The following is a 22812-nucleotide window of genomic DNA, read 5'->3' as shown; positions in this document are numbered from 1 at the left end:
TCGAAGTGAGTTTCTTTTCTTTAAAATGCATTCCCCCATCACTAATGATGACCCTAGGGACACCAAATCGGGGGAATATGATCTTTTTAAACATCTTAATCACGGTTTTGGCATCACAATGAGGTGAGGCAATTGCCTCAACCCATTTGGACACATAATCTATAGCCACTAAGATGTACCTGTTACCTTTACTAGACGGAAATGGTCCTTGGAAATCAATGCCCCAGACATCGAAGACCTCAACCTCTAAGATGCCGTTTTGTGGCATCTCATGTCTCTTTGAAATGTTCCCTGATCGTTGGAAAGCATCACAAGCTGAAACAAAAGACCTAGCGTCAGCAAACAAAGAAGGCCAGTAAAAACCAGACTGAAGTACCTTAGCCACGGTGCGCGATGGACCGTGTTGACCACCATATGAAGAGGAGTGACAGCCTTCCAGGACTATTTTGGCCTCCCACTGCGAAATACACCGTCTGTAAAGACCGTCTGCACATTCCTTAAACAAGTAAGGATCATCGCAGAAGTACTGCTTAGCGTTATATAGAAAACGCTTCCTCTGCTGATGAGAAAGGTCAGGCGGTAGCTTTCCACTGACAACGAAGTTAGCTATATCTGCATACCAAGGTTCTTGGTTAACAATAGACGATATAACAGCAATTAAAGTATCGTCAGGAAAACAATCATCTATAGGTAGAGAATCTTCCCCTTCTTGTCGCATCAGTCGCGACAAGTGATCAGCTACAACGTTCTCAGCTCCTTTCTTATCCTTAATCTGCAAATCAAACTCCTGAAGACGGAGTATCCATCTCAGTAGCCGTGGTTTAGCCTCTTTCTTAGCAAGGAGATGCCTCAAAGCTACATGGTCAGTAAAAACAGTGACTTCTGACCCAACTAAATAAGTACGAAACTTCTCTAAGGCATAAACTACAGCTAACAGCTCTTTCTCAGTGGTAGTGTACTTCACTTGAGCCTCATCCAGAGTTCGGCTCGCATATTAAATCGCGTTCAAAGCTTTGTCTTTCCTCTGGCCTAGCACCGCTCCTAGTGCATAGTCACTCACATCACACATAATCTCAAACGGCAAGTCCCAGTCGGGAGGTTGTATGATCGGCGCAGAGACTAAAGCCTGCTTTAACCTGTTAAAAGCAGAAAGACACTCATCAGTAAACACAAAAGGGGCATCCTTAAGAAGCAACTGTGTAAGTGGTTTAGCAATTTTGGAGAAATCCCTGATAAACCGGCGATAAAAACCGGCGTGACCAAGGAAACTCCTCACCCCCTTAACATTAACAGGAGGTGGTAACTGCTGAATCACTTCCACCTTCGCTTTATCAACCTCTATTCCCATATCAGAAACTAAATGCCCTAAGACAACTCCTTCGTTGACCATAAAGTGGCACTTCTCCCAGTTTAACACAAGGTTAACCTCAATACAGCGCTGCAACACTTTCTCAAGGTTCGACAGACAGTTAGAAAAATCACTTCCATATACACTAAAATCGTCCATAAAAACTTCCATGATAGACTCAATATACTCTGAAAATATCCCCATCATGCACCTTTGAAAGGTGGCAGGGGCATTACACAAACCAAAAGGAATCCTGCGATAAGCAAAAATGCCCTGAGGACAAGTAAATGTAGTCTTAACCTGATCGTCTGGGTGGATAGGGATCTGAAAGAACCCTGAATACCCATCTAAATAGCAGAAAAATTTATGAGAAGCTCACCTTTCTACCATTTGATCAATAAAAGAAAGGGGAAAGTGATCTTTCTTGGTGGCGGCATTCAGCTGTATGTAATGTATGCACATCCGCCAACCAGTCACTACTCGAGTAGGTATTAATTCATCCTTATCATTCTTAACTACAGTTGTCCCTCCTTTCTTCGGGACCACCTGTACTGGACTTAGCCATTTAGAATTACCGACAGAATAAATAATACCTGCATCTAGCAGCTTCATTACCTCAGCCATCACAACATCCTGCATCTTCCGGTTCACCGGCGACCACCCCCGTCTGCGAGGTTTGTGATCTTCCTCCAGCTCTATCCTGTGCATACAGATATCGGGACTAATCCCCTTGATATCGTCCAGTGAATAACCCAGTGCATTCCTGTTTTTCTTAAGTACAGCTAACAAAGAGGTCAGCTGATCATCATTAAGCTTAACACTAACAATGATTGGATATTGCTCTGTATCGTCTAAGAAAACATATTTAAGATGAGAAGGGAGAGGCTTACGTTCCGGTACCATTACCTCAATGGAGCAAAGAGTGCTAATCATTTTTTCCACTTGCTCTCCCTCATGCTCATCTAAATCATCAACAAGCAATTCCAACGCAGCGTCATCGTCGTCTGGGCTACCTGCAAACTCATCAAAAAGCATAAGAGCTTCTAGTGGGTCCTTCATAAAAGAACCCGACCAGAAGTCATAAATAGACTCGTCAATAATATCAACCGAATAGCAAGTATCCTCTATCATTGGTCGAGCCAAAGTACTAGGCAGACTGAAAGTGATCACGTCATCCCCTACAAAGAAGAGTCAAACGCCTTTGTCGACATCAATGACAACCCCAAAACTGTACAATGGAATGGTCTTCCTAAGATAATTTGGGTCCGGATGTCCTCGGCTATATCTATAACAATGAAATCTCTTCGGGATAAAGAGCTTGCCTATTTTCACAGCACGTCTTCTAAGACACCTAAAGGCTTCCTAACGAGATCTATCACCATCTGTAGGGTAATGTTAGTCACTTTAAAATGACTCATGTTCGATTTCTTGCGACGACGGAAGGGGCATGACACCGACACGCACCTAAATCGCAAAGGGCCTTATCAATAACCATGTTGCCTATAATACAAGTAATAAAAAAGCTGCCCGGGTCTTTCATTTTAGGTGGACCCTTATTTAAAAGCAAATTACTAGACTCTTCCATAAACGAAATCGTCTCAAACTCGCTTAAATTTCTCTCACGCGTTATAATGTCTTTCATAAACTTAGCGTAAGTAGGTACCTGAGTAAAAAGTTCGGAAAAAGGGACGGTTACCTGGAGGTTCTTCACGATGTCCACAAACTTACCGTCTTCGTTGCTCGATCTTTGCGTCCTTCAGACGACCTGGAAAGGGTACTCTGGTAGCTATGAGCGAACCCGCAACTTTTCCTTTACCCTTATCAATGTGTGACGTCTCCACAGCAGGGGAAGATGACACGATAGTGGGTTTAGATAGCAAAATAGGATCTCCGCCACTTAAAGTACTCGATCGAGCACTTAAATCACTCGATCAACCATTCTCTTCTTCTGTTTCACTCGATCGACCGGTTTTATCACTCGATCGAGTGATTTCTTCAGCAAACTTACTCGATCGAGTAAGAATATCACTCGATCGACCAACATTAGATTCTGCACTACTCGATCGACCTGTAATTTCACTCGATCGAGTGATAGGATGAATTAATTCACTCGATCGAGTGTCTTCAGCACACGCAGCAAGTAATTCGGCTAAGAATTCATCCATATCGTCTTCTGGGGTATCTTTAGCTATCAAAACCCCGTCTTCTTCGTGAGTAAGGCCATCTTGAAAATTCATTGCACTGACTGGATAGCATATTGGTAGAAGCTTGGCTTGGTCTTTCGCGAGTGTTAACTGCGCGACTTGTTCTTTCAACTCCGATATGACCGTTTCAGATTGCAGTGATATGCTCATCACGATGGATTTTAATTCGGCAATTTCTTCAATTGTAGAAGGAGAAACCGGTCGCGGGGCTGGCGTGGAAGGGGTAGAGACATTCTTGATTTCTTCATACAGCTAAGAGAAAGGAACTCCCTGCTTATATTTCTGATAAACAAGAACGCGCTCCACACTTTCCATGCACAAGATAGGGTCATGCCCTTCCGTGCCACATCTACCACATGGCTCTATATGCTCCGTAATCGTAGGCATCCTGGCAAATAAACTTTCAAAGCAACAGCTAACCTGCAAAACTAATCGAAACTTTGCAGAAATGAGATCATCCCCAAGGAATAAATTCCTTGAGACGAGGGACAAACTTAATTAAAGCAACAAAATTACGCCACCTCCCCGGCAACGGCGCCAAAATTTGACACGTCTGTCGCGTACCTGTCAAAAATACCAACTGGCTCTAACTAATATAGTTAGGGAAGTCGGGTCGAATCCACAGAGAGGTAGGAAATTGTAGCTTAATCTAAGTCCGTCAAGGTAACCAAATGGGGGGTTTTTAAATGTGATGTTCTAAACTAATAAGAATAAGGAAGAGAAAATAAGAGGAAGTAATTAATGAGATAAGGAGAAACAGCTAAGACGGACGGTTAACCATAATCATTCAGTCAAGTAATCTAGGTCTCAGGTCAATGCAAATACGGTCTAAGGGGTAACGAATGTCACCTTTCGGTCCTTAATTCACTCTAGAGCGTAAATAGCTTAGCTTTCGCCCTCACTACAATACCCTATTGCTCGCTACTAATCTTGCCTTTTCCAACCTTTCGGTCCAGGTCAAGGATCACTAAGGTATAAATGTCTAATCACGTCGACTCAATCAGACAGATACAATTAATTGCAGCATTTAAACAACATAGATTATACCCGCATTAACCCAATAAATCGGCTACTATTCCCTCATGATTATAGATCCCTTATAGTCTTAGCAGGGGGAGAATTAGCTACTCATTACCATCAAATTAACAATAATGACAAATAGATAATTAAAACTAAACATGGCGATAAAAATAATAAGGATTGAATTAAAGCAATTATGATAACAATTAAAAGAGGGAAGGAATTTAAGCAATAAATAAGATTAAAGATAAAAGTAGAATAGTAATACCAATCGCAAAATCCAAATCCGAGTAGCAAAGTGTAAAGGAAGAAAAAAAATCCAAGAACAGTAGTCTTAGGTAGAGTAAAACGAACGTCCGAAGAGAGAGTCGTAACGTAGTCCCTCTCCTCTATCTTATACGAAAAATCCATCCTAAAACCTAATCCATGGACTAATTACAAAAGCCCATAAAATAATTAGGCGGGAATTAACTAAACCAGGACAAACCACTCGATCGAGTAGAAATAAACTACTCGATCGAGCAAATGAACACCAAACCGATCGAGCATTTCATGCAAAATCTCCTCGATTGACTCCTTAAACTGCTCGATCGATCAATCTTGAGTATATAAAGCATTCGATCGAGTAGTTAACTATTCGATTGAGCTAATTAGGCACGCTAGACTTTGAAACACTTCCCGAATCTAGCTCACGCGTCTTCCAAGTGTTAGATGTCCAAACTCCGGCTTCTCATTCTCCATAAATGCATGCAAATGGGACCGATTTAGGCTCGATTTAGCTCCTCTTTGGTTAATTCCTGCAAATTACATAAAACGAACCAAAGTAGAACATTTGGGGGTATTTGTTGCTAGATGCTACATAAAAAGTACAAAAATGCGTGTGAAAATGAGGTAAAAACCTTATATAAAAGACACGCATCAGTTCGCTACTTTCAAAACAAGCCCATTTGACGCGGCTATTCCCATGGTCCATTAACCGACCGTACCGTGGCTGGCGAGCCTTTGTTCGTAACCTTTCGAGGATAGATCCCGAAGATGCCTCAGGTACAATTCCTTACCATTGGCTGGCGAGCCTTTGTCCGCAAACTCTCAAGGACAGATCCCGAAGATGCCTCGGGTAAATTTCCTTACCATTGGCGTGCGAGCCTTTGTCCGCAACCTTTCAAGGACACATCCCGAAGATGCCTCGGGTACATTTCCTTGTCTCGGCTGGCGAGCCTTACAACGCATCACGGCTGGCGAGCCCTCCTAACATACGCACCGCGGCTGGCGAGCCTTTGTCCGCGACCTTTCAAGTACACATCCCGAAGATGCCTCGGGTACATTTCCTTGTCTCGGCTGGCGAGCCTTACAACGCATCGCGGCTGGCGAGCCCTCCTTACATACGCACCGCGGCTGGCGAGCCTTTATCCGCGACCTTTCAAAGACACATCCCGAAGATGCCTCGAGTACATTTCCTTGTCTCGGCTGGCGAGCCTTACAATGCATCGCGGCTGCCGAGCCCTCCTCATATACGCACCGCGGCTGGCGAGCCTTTATCCGCAAACATGCAAGGACATATCCGAAGATGCCTCAGGTATGACTCCTTCTTATGGCTGGCGAGCCTTTGTACGTAGTCTAACGGACTTTAAACGACCCGCACGGACAGTTGACGGACTCTAAACTATTCCCGACGGCAGGTCCTTGACTCGTACCCTCGAGTCGCCTTGGCGTCGCTCTTCCCGACGGCAGGTCCTTGGCCCGAATCCTTTTGAGCCACCTCGACGTCACTTGGGTCTCCAGGTTGTAATCTTCGATTGACCTAGGGGCTCTACTTTGACTTTCGCCCTATCCAAGCCTCAGTCAAAGTGGGGGCTCTGTAGATACCCGGTATCTGCTAAGACTCCAACAAACACCCGATGATTATCGGACTACAACATGTTTTGGAATCGCGGAGTTTGATCGACAGTTTGTGCACAACTTTACGTTGGAAAACTTAAAACGATTTCGAAAATAAAACATTTCAAAACATTTCAAAAATACCTGGAGTGTTTAATGCACGGCGTCGGGGTCACAATGACACTAACTAGAGTCAAAACCGACACCGGACCAAAAACCGACTCAAAAATTCAAATCCCGACTCCAACAACGAGTCAAACCGAGTCAACCACAAAAACAAAATATCTCAAAGCCTTCTATGCTAAGTTTTCCCGGATTCATGAATGGTCAAGTACCAAACATGTGACTAAAAAACCTAGGATAGAACAAATCATGATTGCGTTTGTTGTGAAAGCGACAACACAGCTCGAAGACCCGCGACGTGGCTCGCGCCTCTTTGAGCAGCCCAGGTGGCCATGTCGCTCAAAACTCACACAACCACTCATTCTCCTATAAATACCCCTCAAATGCCACCCATTTGAGAGTTACGCGAGTGTCCGCCCCCTCTTTTCTCCCTTAAAATTCTCGACTCGACTTCTAAAGTCACAATCCGACGCGTATTTACGACCTACCGATCGTAAAAACGAGCCTTACACATTGTTTGGTACCGTCATCGTGCATTAAACCACTTGACCTACCACTTCGACCACAACACCATCACTAAACTTTTAAAACACTCTTTTACTTACCAAAACGGTTTTAAACCGAGTTTTTTCCGATCAAACGAGTTGTTAAACTTACGTCGGTCACTCGCCATAACCAAACATGTAAGTATGAGGGTGTAAAAATCCTCTTTTATTGTGTTTTCATTTGTTTCATGACTCTTACATGTTAAAACATGCATAACATGAACCAAAACATGGAATAAACGAGCCAAAACTGATTTTTGGTCTGAGGCAGAAGCCCCTTCGGTTGCCAACAGGCTCGCGCCTAAATGGGGTACTCAGACCAGAGATCAACCGTGTTTGTTCTCGTCATTTCCCTTAATCCATTTTTCATATTTGTAATCGGTTTTTACCATTTCAAGTATTTTCGAAACCTTTTTGTTTCATTTCACATGTTTTAACCATAAAGCATTTTTCACCCTTGGTTCCTCATACCATGACGGTTAAATCCGTGTTTCGGTGATAATATTTGGTTAATGACATTTAAAAGGTATTTTAAAGCCTTTTATTTCATTTCTTTACATTTTCAAGCAAACATATTAGTCACCAATGCAAAATCATCCTTGTTTCTACATACCATGCCGGATTTTAACCCGGGTACGATGACGAGTATCGACTAATTACATTAAAAATGGACTTAAAACAATTAGTCCACAATCATTTTTCAAAACTATTCATGTCAAGTTTGTCAAATCGAAACCGACACCGAATATTATCAAATAATGATGATTATTCGAGTCTAGTTCTTCAAACCAACAAATGCGGTCTAAACGACCCTTTCAAAATCAAACCGGATTCAAACACCCATTTTCAACACGTTTTATAACATTTTCTAAATAGTCAGAACACGGCATACAACCATTGGCTAACCCACGCCTCAAGCAGGCTCCTCATTTCTCATTTTCAAAATCAGTCTAGAACGATCCCGACTCCGGTTAACCCGGATATAGGACGGATAAGATGACTGTTCAAACCATATTTGCAAAATGCCTTACTAAGACAAATGGATCATGTTTATGCACCCTAAACCTAATACGGTAAATGGATGTTTAATTTCGTCTTGCATGCAAATCAATCATTAATCCAACTCGACATCTTATACTTGATACTTGGATTAAATCAACCAACATAGAAAGCTCTCACATGTTAGGTTTAAATCATTGGATGCGCATTCATGCATTTAAACCGTTTTATCAATTTTTGCATTCAACCAACCAAGATCGATCAGTAGAGGCCGCTAAACGCGGGCGGGATTGGGTGTCTGATTAAAGGGCTTCCTAATACGTACCTTCACCTCTTACTCAGAAACTTTGGATAGTGGACGACCTTATCCAGGGTGTACGAGAGTCATTCTAGAGATAGGATGCTAAAGAGGGACGATTTCCTTATCTTTAGTACCTATGTCAAACGCTGCTTTGTGCTTCGATTTGACCGAGGTATAAATTGGAATTCGAACGGGTTCCAGGCATCCCACAAATGCTTGGTGGCGACTCTGAACATCTCTAATCATTTCGAGACCCTTACCGAGACGAAACCGACCGATCTAAAACAATCCGGTCGAAAGCACCTTTACGCCGCCGAGCGTGGCTTTCAAAAGACCGATGCATGTCCATAGATTGGCTTAGCGTGCAGGTGACCCGTGACTACGTACCGGTAGGTGGCCCAAATCCAAAGACCGAGACGTGGCCCATGTCCACAAGATACCTTAGATAAGTTGGGTGTCCTTGAGCAAACTAAAGCCTTCTTTGAAGCCATGGGGTTGGGCAAATTGTTTGCTATAAAATAATTGACAAACCCCTCCCTTACCTTAGAATTCTTGAGTTCTTTGACAGTTACTAAGGTAGAGACAATGGAAAACATCGAGTTCCGCCTAGCTAATGTGAGTAGACGCATCACCTTTGAGGAATTGGGTAAAGCATTGGGTCTTAGTGATTCACATAGTTATTTCAAGAATCCCGGAAAGTATGACCCCGCTCCTCTTTGGGAGGCGATTTTCAGAAGGAAATTTGAGAACTATCATGCTAGTCGCGCTCTATTAGTCCACCATCCGGGCATTAAAGTGTGGCATAAGGTCATAGGGAGTACCATCATTGCAAGAAAAGACACCAACCACTTTACCAAGCTCGATTGTGTTCTTCTTGAGTTGGCCTTAAACATTGGAAGGGAATTCACCAAGCCTTTCAATTATCTAAGGCTTTTGGTGGATAAATGGCTAAATATTGAATGTGGGAAGCAAGGTACCACCGTTATTGTGAATGGAGGTCTAGTCACTCTTTTAGCTAAGTACTTTGATCCGAACTTCAACGAGGATAGCAAGTATGTGGCGAAAAAGGGGGGGTCATCTCATTGATATGGATGCTATGATTAACAAGTACAAGTGGGTTACTCATAACCCTCTTGACACCAAGTATGGGTGGCTCACCAATGAGGCTAGATCTTTTACTTTGCCTTCTAAGATTTGTCGTTTGAGTGTCCATCGGACCAACTACCTCCTTCCCCTCTCAAAAGAATCCTAATACATCATCCGACAACAAAGGGATGAAGTTGAAATGCCCTCCTCTTCCATTGTCACACCACCCTATCCTTTCAAGTACCAAGAGTTCAAACCCGAAGGTGTTGAAGCAAGCAAAGATTATATGACTCTTCTTATGCAAGAGATGCACAAGCAAGCTTTTAAGGATCGGGAAGATGCTTACTTAGCCCAATATCCACCCCTCCTTCATTTAGCTAGGCTAGGACTACTTGATCCTTCATGTCCTTTGCCTAGTTGAGCGGATAGGGAAGTCTTCTTTCCGAGTGCATCTAGGGGTGAGATTCCGGGTGACGATGAGGTTGTCGGTGATGCGGTTGTTGATAGCATTGATGAAGAGGCTAGTGAAGAAGAAGAAGGGGATGATGAACAAAGTGAAGAAGGAAGTGGTGATGAGTCCACTTCTATTGAGGAAGATGATGATGATAATGATGATATGATGGAAGACTAGCAAGCTTTGGAGGCTCCTACCCTCTTGAGGTTTGTCTACTTTTTTCTTTGTTTTATTTATTTATCTTGATCATGGTTGGAGTAGTCCTAGCAACATAGAGGACTAACACCTCGGCCCCATTGAGGTGTTCTTATTTCATTGTTCCCATTTTTGAAAATCAAAAATGACAAATTTAGTTTCATGCATTGCATCTTGTGTGCATGAACTACACCCAACCTTAGGACATTAGAAATAATGTCTAACTCGGTTTGGGGAAGTACATGCATACGCAATGGGAGGTAATCTAAATTACCCTCTCCATCATAAACAAAAAACCATGCATCATGTAGTGTAGATTAGTGTAACTTGCATTTATAGAAGAATTCATGCATCATGTTTGCATGATTTCCCATCATTTTGGCCATTGAGGACAATGCCCATATTAGTATGGGGATGGGGAATTCTAACTTAACTTTTATTCAAAAATCCAAAAAAGCTGAAAAATTTGAAAAACCATAAAAATTTGAAAAATTGAAAAACCGGGGAATTCTAACTTAACTTTTATTCAAAAAATTGAAAAATTGAAAAATTCGAAAAACCATAAAAATTTGAAAAATTGAAAAACCAAAAACAAGTTCATTTCCTTTATAGTATAGTCATGTATATATTGTTGTATATATTGTGTTTGTTTTATCCTTGTTCACATTGATCGACTACGCCACATCCGAGACATGAGGATATTGAAGACCGCATGGTATGATCTTTCCAATCTCCTTTTTCCTCTTTATGTTAATGACTATGTGGCTTTATTTTGATTGATGCGGTATAACAATGTGAACATAGGACTTGATTTTAGTGTATATGTCATATTAGTTGGTAGAATCAGTTGCATTAGGATGTTTATATGCTAGTTGCATCATGTCATGTAGTTTGCATGTTAGAAAAATTTTGCGAAACCGTCTACTTGGGAAGTTTGACAAGTGTATATAGGCCCTAGTAGATGCTTTTTCTTCTTAAGACTTTGCTTGTTAGAATACTCGTAAAACACCCTAGGATGTGTCATGCTAGTATCCTTTGACCCATGGATTAAGGCCTAGTCAAGAGTACCTTGTGGTGTGATAACTCCTTGGCTCCCGTTTATTCCAAGGTGACCCTTGAAACCATGCATCCATCCATCATCCATGTTCTACCACATTTTTGTCATCAAAGGGAATGGGCACAAAAAGAAATCAATTTGAGTTCAATGAAATGAAAAGTGAAAGAAAGTTTGCAAAAAAAATGCATCAAATGAAAAGAGGAGCAAAAATAGAACTCCAAAAGCTTCAAATATAAGCCACCCTCACTACATATGGGGTGATTTTGAAAATGTTCAAAATAAATGCAAAGAAAAGTTAAAAGTTGTCAAGTGTTGAAATGCCAAAAATAAAAAAGAAATGTCAAGGAAGTGTTCTCAAATGTCAAATGCCACAAGAAATTGGGGGGAAAAACAAAAACAAAAGCAAACTCCCAAAGTGAAACTCGAATATCTATCGAACCCTTTATCCATCATATCCATTTTTGTGAATGGTAGAGAGGGGACGACCCTTATTCTTGTCTAGGCAAGAGGGGGAATTCCGCGATCCTCCAGTGTTTCTAACACCATAGGGAGTCTATTCTTGACAAAAAGCATTTAACGATTGAGGACAAAGGTACCCTATCTTGACACAACTTGGAGGTGATTTATTGGTATCCTTCTAGGCTTAGTAGTTTGAAGAAATTGCATCTATGAAGGAGTGTGTACCCTTGAATTGCATCCCTTGTAAATAATTTCCGCCACTTAGATGAGGAATGTGGCTATTCTTTTGTATATGCATCCATTATTTGATTTTGTGTGCTTAATGTTTGGATGTGTCGCCATTTTGGCAAGACCCACCTTGCCTTGTAAGAAGGCATCCTACCTCATGGTTGTCTTGTTGTGAGTTGAAGGGGCAGAGTGAGACCCGCTAATTGTCTCATATCGGCTATGTTATTTGGTTAGTTTAAAATAATGGTCCTAGTCTTTTCACCTCTTTACTCGGGACGAGTAAAGGTTCAGTTTGGGGATATTTGATGTGACCATAATTAGAGCATATTTAGTCCCCGAATTAGCCTTGTTCCCATGCTTTTTAGTGCATATTTGGGTCATTTATTGTCTTTAGTTCTTTGTTTTGCATATTCTTTGAGGTTTTGATCCCTTGGTAGGAAAGGAGTGCAAACCTTGCATTTTCATGGCAAAACGAGACTAAATTGATTGAATTCAATGACCAAGCATCAAGGAGAGACAAGATTAGAAGGCCTTTGTACATACTATATTAGATGGGCAATGATGAGAAAAGATCCTTGCATCCCCAAGGAATTCCCCAAGGATCTTATGAATAAAAAGGAAGAAAAGAAGAACAAACGAGACTGTCCAGCAATCCGTGCGGATTGTCCTGAAGACGCCCGTCCTCCACCACCACAATCCGTGCGTCTTCACTCCAAGACGCCTGGGCAGCAGCTTCAGAAGACGCTCGTCTTCTCCACAAGACGCCCGGGCAGAGACCACCGAATCCGCCTGTCCCGTGCTAAAGACGCCCGGATTCCCAGGCAGACCCATTTCGTCTTCTTCAAGCTTCAAGGAAGGATGCACATCTTTTTCTAGAGACCGGAGTCTCCCTAGAGACCGGAGTCTTTCCAAAAAGACCGGCGTTTCCTTAAGTAGGGACTTAATCGTCATTTAAGCCCTTAGTTAACCCTAATTCACACACCTAATCCCCACTATAAATACCCCATTAGTCTAATTAGAAGAGCATGTTCTTCTTAGCAATCTTTAGTGTAGTAATATCAATCAAATCTCTCTTTAATCTTGTAATCAACAATTAATCAAGTTTTAATACAAGTTTTATTTCCTTAATCTCTCTCTTATTCATCCTTTATTTTGGGTAATTGAAGATTATTTGGGTTATTATTGGGAGATTGACAACCTTCCAATCAAGCATCAAGTACTTCTTTTATTCTTTGCTTTATTATTGGAATCATTAGTAGGTATAATTCTCTTAATCCCTTTTTAATTATTGTTAATCACTTTCATTTATTCATCATGTTTCACTTTGTTGGTATGATTGACAACCTTGCTAGCATGTTCAACATGATAATGAGTGAGTAGTTCCTTAGCTAGGGTTAATGGGTAATTAGGGGAAACCAACATGGGGAATGATTCATGCTTAAATTAATATGCTTTCATAGTTTATTTGCTTGCTTGTTGTGATCTCAACTCATGCACATGTTATGTTTGATGAAATGTGAGCCTATGAATCCTTGCATTTTTTACCCATCACCTATCTTTTCAATGAGACTTGTAAGATATAAACCAACTCGAGTCTCATTAAACCATGCATGTTGTTGAGTAGGGAAGACTAAGTCGACTTGTAGGTTTTGTACAATCTAATCGATTCGGCTCCGGGACCCAAACTTTCCTAGGATTGTAAGATATAAACCAACTCGATCCATCACAATAATAATTGCTTGCTTATAATTTGAGAACCTGTTTGTATGATCAATTCCCATGAATCCCCTATGACCCCATGACACCCTAGTGCTTTTTATCAATTGTTTACATCCCTTTTAATTCATCTTGCTTGTTTACTTTCATTGCTATTTAGTTTAGTGATCTTCTACATCAACCCCAATTGTGACACCCCCTAAGACACCACTAGTTGCAATAGAAATCTCATCTCAATTCCCGTCCCTTGGGATCCAACCTTTACTTGCCTCTTTACTAATTGTAGAGTTGTTGGTGAAGTTATAAATTGTGTTTTGGTTTAGGTGCTCCTAACGACAAGTTACCGAAAAGACATAGTCCGACTAGCTGTGGAGGCCGGAAGTAAAGCTGATGGACGCTGAAGCGACTGCATCCAGTCAGAAGCCTAGTGGTGGGCCATTAATTTTTGTTGACGGATGAAGAAAGGAAGGTCGAGCTAGGACCTGTCTGAAACTAGCGCTGACCGGGAGGCAACCCGGAGTTCAAAACTTTTTGTTTGGATTTTTAAACATTTTAGTTTTTCTTGTGTGCTTAATAATTAGCTTTCTGTACTTTAGACTGCGAAACAATTTTGGACTTGGTTTTTGGTCGAAATTTGTAGCCTACTGGACCATTTGATCGAGAAATTCTGTTCTTCGATCGAACACTTTGGAAGCTGATTGTACTCGATCGAGTATTATGTCTTCTCGATCGAGTATCACGAGTAGACCTGTTTTGTGTTGCTTCATGTGACGCTGTTCTGGAGCTGTTTGTGACCTCCCATATTGCTGGCTGGTTTGAGGAGGTCCCTTCTTCGTGTAATCTTGTAAGTTTTCCGCATTTTCTCTCTCCTTTTTAGTTTGCATTTCCTTTCCCTATTTTTGAGTACAATGAGGGCATTGTACGGTTTGGTTTGGGGAGGTTATGCATCCATATTTGTGTCTGCATGATATTTTTATTGCATTTCTGTTATCACGTTTAATTTATGTATGCATTGTCGTTCATTTTTTATAAAATTCAAAAATCTCATAAATTTCAAAATCCCATAAAAATATAAAAATTATTCGAAAAATTCAAAAACATTCACGTTTATTTTAGCATATAGTCGAGTCGGAATGGTGGATTTCTAATATGAAATTGCACTACATTTGTCCTTTTACTTAAGCCTTGCACAAATTAATATCTTTTAGCATTGTCTTATTGCATATCTACGAGTTTATGTTAAAATTTAGCTGAACAAATAGACTTGACAAGAAATTTGGCAAACTACTTATAATTTCTAAGATTTAGAGCCCTATAAACTGGTGTCATTTATGACCGGTTTCATGTAGGATTGTGAGTAGTATACTCCTTGCATAACATGTTCAGTATTTTGCACGTTTATGAAATTCAATTACTTTTTGCCTACATACATTCGGGTTAGTGGTTGGCGTCACATGCAGGGAGGTGCTTTTAATTCCCTTTTCTTTCATTTTTACCCATTAAACTCCACATTAGCCAAATTTGCCTTTTTGACCCTTAACTACATCCAAAATTTAGCCTGCCTTGTCAAGCTAGTTTAGTGTATGTTTTTGCGGATTATAATTTATCGTGCCGAGTTTGTTTTGTATTGTATTGATTTGGAGTTGGTAATTTATGAAGGAGAAGGAGGATGAAATGAAAAGAAAAAAAAAAAGAATTCAAAAAAAAATAAAGAAAACCAAAAAAAAAAAAAGAGAAAAAAAGGAAAAAGAAAAGGTTTGTTTGATGAGACGGTTTCAATCCTATGCTTTATTTATATCTATTGAGGATTATGTTCAGTTCGGTTTGGTGAGTTTGAATGCCAAATATGAGCGTTGTGCTTAATTTTGATGGATTAGAAATGGATATGTTCCACTTGGTTCTGTTCATGTGAACCCCCGCAATAACGCGGAAAATATAACTTATAAAATGCGGAATTTTAGGAAATTTTTGAAACTTTTAAAGTTTATAAAGCGCGGGTTCATAAAAATCTAAAAGACAAATAGAGAATGCGGAAATAAAGATTAAATTATACAAACGCGATAGTCAAAGGTGAGGGAAAATATATCCCTCGAATGACAAAAGATAAAAGGTGAGTCTAAGCAATCCTAATAAACCAACTACTAGTCCAAGGTTTAGTTCTCGCTAGCCCACACGTCTTCCCCACGTAAGCATCTTCACAACCTGTCATTCATGTAAATATGAACGCATACGATCGTGGGGAGTAACTCAAGATTCTCCCAGCCACAAAATGTCGAAACACAGATAAACAAGAACATATTAGAACATCATGAATATAACCATTTGATTCAAGTATTGAAACATGAGACTAACATTCAAAACATGCGTAGTCAATCATAGATAAGGCATATGATAAATACATATGAGACAATCCAACCAAAATGTCATAAATCATAATTCAACTATAAACACGATAGAATATCATATGTCACGGATTAAGAAGATTACATAATAATACATGTGAATGGAAACCTTAGCCATGAACTTGAAAACCAAATAACATACAATACACGAAATGGGACTACTAACATCACATAATAAGCAAAGCATCCGCTCCAGAGGCTACCTTTAAAGCATGTCCGAGATACAAATCCTTAAGTACCTTGGCTCAGCGGTTACCTTTAAAACATGTCCAAGGCACGACCTCTAAACTATATGGCTCAGCGGTTACCTTTAAAACATGTCCAAATACTACAAACAAGTGCCCGACTCAGAGGTTACCTTTAAAACATGTCCGAGGCACAACACATAAAGTATATGGCTCAGCGGTTACCTTTAAAACATGTCCAAATACTGCAAACAAGTGTCCGACTCAGAGGTTACCTTTAAAACATGTCCGAGACACAACATATAAAGTATCTGGCTCAGCGGTTACCTTTAAAACATGTCCAAATACTACAAACAAGTACCCGGCTCAGAGGTTACCTTTAAAACATGTCCGAGGTACAACAAACAAGTATCTGGCTCAGCGGTTACCTTTAAAACATGGCCAAATACAACAAGCAAGTGTCCAGCTCAGAGGTTACCTTTAAAACATGTCCGAGACACAACAAACAAGTATCTGGCTCAGCGGTTACCTTTAAAACATGGCCAAATACAACAAACAAGTGCCCGACTCAGAGGTTAACTTTAAAACATGTCCGAGGCACGACAAACAAGTATCTGGCTCAGCGGTTACCTTTAAAACATGGCCAAATACAACAAACAAGCACAACAACCAAGCACAACAAACAAGCACATAGAACGGGATTATTAATGTCACACTCATACTCATGGCTTGCATATCACCATAAGTACGGATGGGAACATCAATCCCGACGACCTTACCGCAACTAGAGGGCCTATGGCTCACCCCTAATCCGATAGGACCGTGACTCAGGGACGGGATGCTTAACGTCACATTCATACTTATGGTCTGCATCACCATGAGTACGGATGGGAACATTACTCCCGCCGAATTATATCGCAACTAGAGGGCCTCTGGCTCACCCCTAGTATCCGATAGGATCAAGACTCAGGGTCGGGATTATAAATGTCACATTCATACTTATGGCTTGCATCACCATAAGTACAGATGGGAACATCACTCCCGACGCTCATACCGCAACTAGAGGGCCTCTGGCTCACCCCTAGTATTCCGGTAGAACCAAAACTCTCACAACCGAACAATACTAGATATTATCTAGGGTACGACTCACTATAAGTAACTACCTATAATAAATATTTCATACATGTGTTATATTAATAAATATTCCACTTCATAAATTAACATGTCGGTTAAATAAAATAAATAAAATATAACAGGTGGTAATGGATAATTTACGTCATGTGGAAATTTACGAAATGCAAACAATCCAATACCAGTGACAAATTGAGCCCAAAAATTTAGTAATGGTGAGCCCACAAACATTAAGAAATTGAGTCCAAGTAAAATAGAGAAGTGAGTCCAAAAGTTATCATAATTTGAGCTCAAGAGTTGAATGTTGGTGAGCCCAACATCAATATCCACAAAATAGAAAAAAAAATAAAATAATAAAAAAAGAATGGCATTAGCATTCTCGGCAAACAGGAAAGAAAGTGAGGTGAGCAAGGAAATTTGTTCAATGAAATCATACAGGGAAGCAAAGAATGCACGGCTCCTGTACTCAGACCCCTATTTTACAGTCCAAAATCGATTTTTCCACGCGGTATAAATCGAGTATACATAGACACACCTATACTTTTCATCACAACAGCCAACTACATTCCCTGCACTTTCAGATTTCCAACAATTGCAGACGACATTCAGCGGTATTACTACCCAAATAAACGAGACAATAGTGCACTTTACAGGCGAAAGAAGGAGAAGAATAACGAGTGCATAGGGTAAAGTACGAGCATGACAGTTCAGGTAAGGGAAAACAGGCCCGAGAGACAGAGGTATCCGTCACAAAACAGGGGTAGGACGACGACATTCATAACAAAAACAGGTCCCTAGCAGTCCATTTGAACCCAACTCAAGACTGACCTTGAGGGTAGCATTAGGACGGAAGAGAAACAAATTTCAAAGAATTAAAATAATACATGGCAGAAAAGTGAACTCGACTCCTTCCCCTTACCCGAATCCAGCAAGAAAACGGACCAAAAGGGGTCCAAACAACCATGTAAAATGAGCACAAACACTACAAAATCAACTCCATCTATGGGGAAACGCATAAAGACTTGAACTTTGCGATAAATAAAGACAAAAACGAGTAGGAAGGACGGATTCCCGACATTTTGTCTAGTAACCTATCACCGTTACCTTAACTTTCTTCAATCTTCGAGAGAATGGTCTATTATGAACGAGTTTCCTTCTGGGTCCTCAAAGTCTTCACCTAGAAACCGTAATAACAGCCGAGTTAGCTTAAAAACGTCACATTCATGAGACGGGTCGAGACGAGAACTCCACAAGACTATGTCTTTCTTACTTTAAAAGATGAAGGAAGAGATAAGGAGAAGAATGGTACAAAAATTAAGAGGAATGGTGAAGAAATGGAGCCGGGATCTGTGTAACAAGGTCACGAAAATGGTGTTTTTTAGAGGTTCTGCTTGTTCGAAAGTAGCTGCTGCATTCTTCTTTCTTTTTTGTTGTTGTTTGTGGATGGTTTCCAGATCGATGACAAAGGAGAGAAAACCAATGGGCCGGATGGTATAGGTCAGCCAGTGAGTGATTATTTAATTTTAGTTGGGTGCCAAACTTGAGAAGTGTGTTGTCGACACGGGATAGGTCGAGGGTAGATTAGTCTAGTCTCACATGGAAACATGTGACGGTCTTTCCTAGACGGAAATTCGTCTTAAACCTACTATAATTTAAGACGGAACTTTATTATTAATATTATTATTATTGTCGCTATTAATATTATCCGACTAAAATACGTACTTTTATATAAATCAATTTTTAAAATTATAGCTTTAATAGAAATTATGTTTAAAATGAATTAATTAAATTAAATAATTTGAAAATATAAAATAAAGTAATTAAACGGTTAAATAAATTATAAACGTCAAAATGAGAATTTGGCGGGTGTTACAATCACCCCATCTTTTAAAAAGTTTCGTCCTCGAAACTTGAAAATAGAAATGAAAGATAATAAAAATTAAAGCCAGACTTTCTGAAATTTGTAACTAAAATATCAAAAGGTTACTTATTGTAAAAACTAAAATTCTTTCAAAAGTTTTAGGTAGAATTTTCCAACAGAACCCGATTCTCATCAAAGGAACGAAAGTGCTCTCGTTGCGCATTCAAGAACATCACACTCCAAATCAAAGATAAGGTCAAAATACCAAATCATTTGCAGAAATCCAAAATCAAAATACTTTCAAAAATATTTGTGAAGAGTTTTCAAAAGTGTAACTCCCTTCATGGAACGAAATTGCTCTTGTCGTGCACACAAGAACGCTAACTTTCCAAGTCGAAGACAAGTTTTAAACAAAAATCATTTGGCGATAAACGTAGGTCAAGTTATTAGATGCCTTTAATAACGAGTCCTAACATTCCATCGACGTTAAAACCAATTGAAAATGATAATCCACTCAAATTTGCTTTTATAGAAGCCAAAGTAAAAATAAAAGCTCCACTTTTAAATTCAAAAAGGAGTTAAGTTCTTGAAAATGTAACTTTAAACTTGCAGAGAAATCATAAATAGATCAAGGTTAGTTAGAAATTGAGCAAAATTTAAAAGAAATTCAGGTTTAGTAATTAAAATCATGATAAAGAAGTTATATTCAAAGAACAAAAGGAGAATTAAAGCAAATTTTCATTTTTCAAATCTTTACAAATAGATAAAGTTTTGTAATAGTAATATAAATTTTTAACAAAGAACCAAAAATGGTAGCTTGAAATATTTAGAAATTGTACGAAATGGAAAAAAACGACTTAGACATCAAAAATACAAAGCACGCTAAAAGAATTTAAACTTATCCAACAAAGAGCTATGAGGAACTTCCTCGGGGTAAGAGTCGAGGTAAGGTCAACAAGGATGTCAAAAATAGAATTTTTCATAAGCCTCTAGATTAGAATCGAAAGGGAAAGCACAACCAAAAGAATAGGAGGTGCATGAACAATAAAGCTTATGGTCAAGGAACAGGGAAAGGTACAAGAGTGAATCGAGAGGAAAGATTCATAACAAGAATTCCAAGGGTAAGACGGAAAGAATGATATGAGAGGAACTCCCAAGGTAAAACAAAAAGGAGTTTAGAAGAAGGATGAGCATCACGGAATAAAAGTAAGATAAGGTTGATCAAGGATAGAAAACACACCCGTAACGATGTCGGGAGGAACGGCGTCTCCGACTTGATTCTCGACACGAACGACTTCTCTTGGCTCAGCTTCCGGATCATGAGGAGGAGAAGTCTTCTTCTTCTCGAGGCAATCCTTGATGAAATGACCGGGCTTCTTGCAAAGGTAACACTTCAAGGGCATATTAAAGCATCCAAATCCGGGGTGATAAGCTTGCCTACACTTGAAACACTTGCGGGTCTCCTCAGGGTTGTCTTCCGACAAGGGAGCTTGTCAACCTTGCACTTGTCCACTTGGTACTTGCTCTCTTGGAAAAGGCTTCTTCTTCTTCTTAGCAGATGACGAAGATGAGGGCACAAAGGATCTCTTGCCACGGGAGTTAGGACGATGATTGATTTGAACACTGGCATCTAGTTAATTCCGGAGAATTTGAGTAAGGGCTTCCATGATAGTATTCTCCACCTTGGTTGGTCGCACCATCTTCTCAAGATACCAAATAAACCAATTAAGTTAGCACCTAACAAATAGCATGCACAAAGAGACTACCAACTTAGGTCCTTAGTTCTACCCATCTCTCATTCATTATTCAAGGTCAAGTTCAAACTAAGTTTGGGGTACACGTGTGTGCGTCGGGAGCAACAAAAAGGCTCGATACCAATCAGAACCCCGCAATAACGCGGAAAATATAACTTATAAAATGCGGAATTTTAGGAAATTTTTGAATCTTTTAAAGTTTATAAAGCGCGGGTTCATAAAAATCTAAAAGACAAATAGAGAATGCGGAAATAAAGATTAAATTATACAAACGCGATAGTCAAAGGTGAGGGAAAATATATCCCTCGAATGACAAAAGATAAAAGGTGAGTCTAAGCAATCCTAATAAACCAACTACTAGTCCAAGGTTTAGTTCTCGCTAGCCCAAACGTCTTCCCCACGTAAGCATCTTCACAACTTGTCATTCATGTAAACATGAACGCCACAGTCAGTGGGGAGTAACTCAAGGTTCTCCCAGCCACAAAATGTCGAAACACAGATAAACAAGAACATATTAGAACATCATGAATATAACCATTTGATTCAAGTATTGAAACATGAGACTAACATTCAAAACATGCGTAGTCAATCATAGATAAGGCATATGATACATACATATGAGACAATCCAACCAAAATGTCATAAATGATAATTCAACTATAAACACGATAGAATATCATATGTCACGGATTAAGAAGATTACATAATAATACATGTGAATGGAAACCTTAGCCATGAACTTGAAAACCAAATAACATACAATACACGAAATGGGACTACTAACATCACATAATAAGCAAAGCATCCGGCTCAGAGGCTACCTTTAAAGCATGTCCGAGATACAAATCCTTAAGTACCTTGGCTCAGCGGTTACCTTTAAAACATGTCCAAGGCACAACCTCTAAAGTATATGGCACAGCGGTTACCTTTAAAACATGTCCAAATACTACAAACAAGTGCCCGACTCAGAGGTTACCTTTAAAACATGTCCGAGGCACAACACATAAAGTATATGGCTCAGCGGTTACCTTTAAAACATGTCCAAATACTGCAAACAAGTGTCCGACTCAGAGGTTACCTTTAAAACATGTCCGAGACACAACATAAAAAGTATCCGCTCGGATTACCTTTAAAACATGTCCAAATACTACAAACAAGTACCCGGCTCAGAGGTTACCTTTAAAACATGTCCGAGGTACAACAAACAAGTATCTGGCTTAGCGGTTACCTTTAAAACATGGCCAAATACAACAAGCAAGTGTCCGGCTCAGAGGTTACCTTTAAAACATGTCCGAGACACAACAAACAAGTATCTAGCTCAGCGGTTACCTTTAAAACATGGCCAAATACAACAAACAAGTGCCCGACTCAGAGGTTATCTTTAAAACATGTCCGAGGCATGACAAACAAGTATCTGGCTCAGCGGTTACCTTTAAAACATGGCCAAATACAACAAACAAGCACAACAACCAAGCACAACAAACAAGCACATAGAACGGGATTATTAATGTCACACTCATACTCATGGCTTGCATCTCACCATAAGTACGGATGAGAACATCAATCCCGACGACCTTACCGCAACTAGAGGGCCTATGGCTCACCCCTAATCCGATAGGACCGTGACTCAGGGACGGGATGCTTAACGTCACATTCATACTTATGGTCTGCATCACCATGAGTACGGATGGGAACATTACTCCCGCCGAATCATATCCCAACTAGAGGGCCTCTGGCTCACCCCTAGTATCCGATAGGATCAAGACTCAGGGTCGGGATTATAAATGTCACATTCATACTTATGGCTTGCAGCACCATAAGTACAGATGGGAACATCACTCCCGACGTTCATACCGCAACTAGAGG

At 40.0% G+C, this 22812-nt stretch overlaps 1 long non-coding RNA gene across 1 annotated transcript; it reads right to left on the bottom strand.

The window, feature by feature from the left end:
- Positions 1-15648: 15648 nt before the first annotated feature.
- Positions 15649-18675, bottom strand: LOC141639339 (uncharacterized). Its single transcript, XR_012542474.1, has 3 exons — positions 18602-18675; positions 18436-18508; positions 15649-15815 (listed from the first exon to the last, which is right to left on the bottom strand). It is a non-coding gene; the product is annotated as an uncharacterized LOC141639339 (long non-coding RNA).
- Between the last annotated feature and the right edge of the window lie 4137 nt (positions 18676-22812).

This window comes from Silene latifolia, unplaced genomic scaffold (genome assembly GCF_048544455.1).
Source record: "Silene latifolia isolate original U9 population unplaced genomic scaffold, ASM4854445v1 scaffold_345, whole genome shotgun sequence".
In the NCBI taxonomy this organism is placed as follows: Eukaryota; Viridiplantae; Streptophyta; class Magnoliopsida; order Caryophyllales; family Caryophyllaceae; genus Silene; species Silene latifolia.
This window is presented reverse-complemented; position numbering and strand designations above follow the sequence as displayed.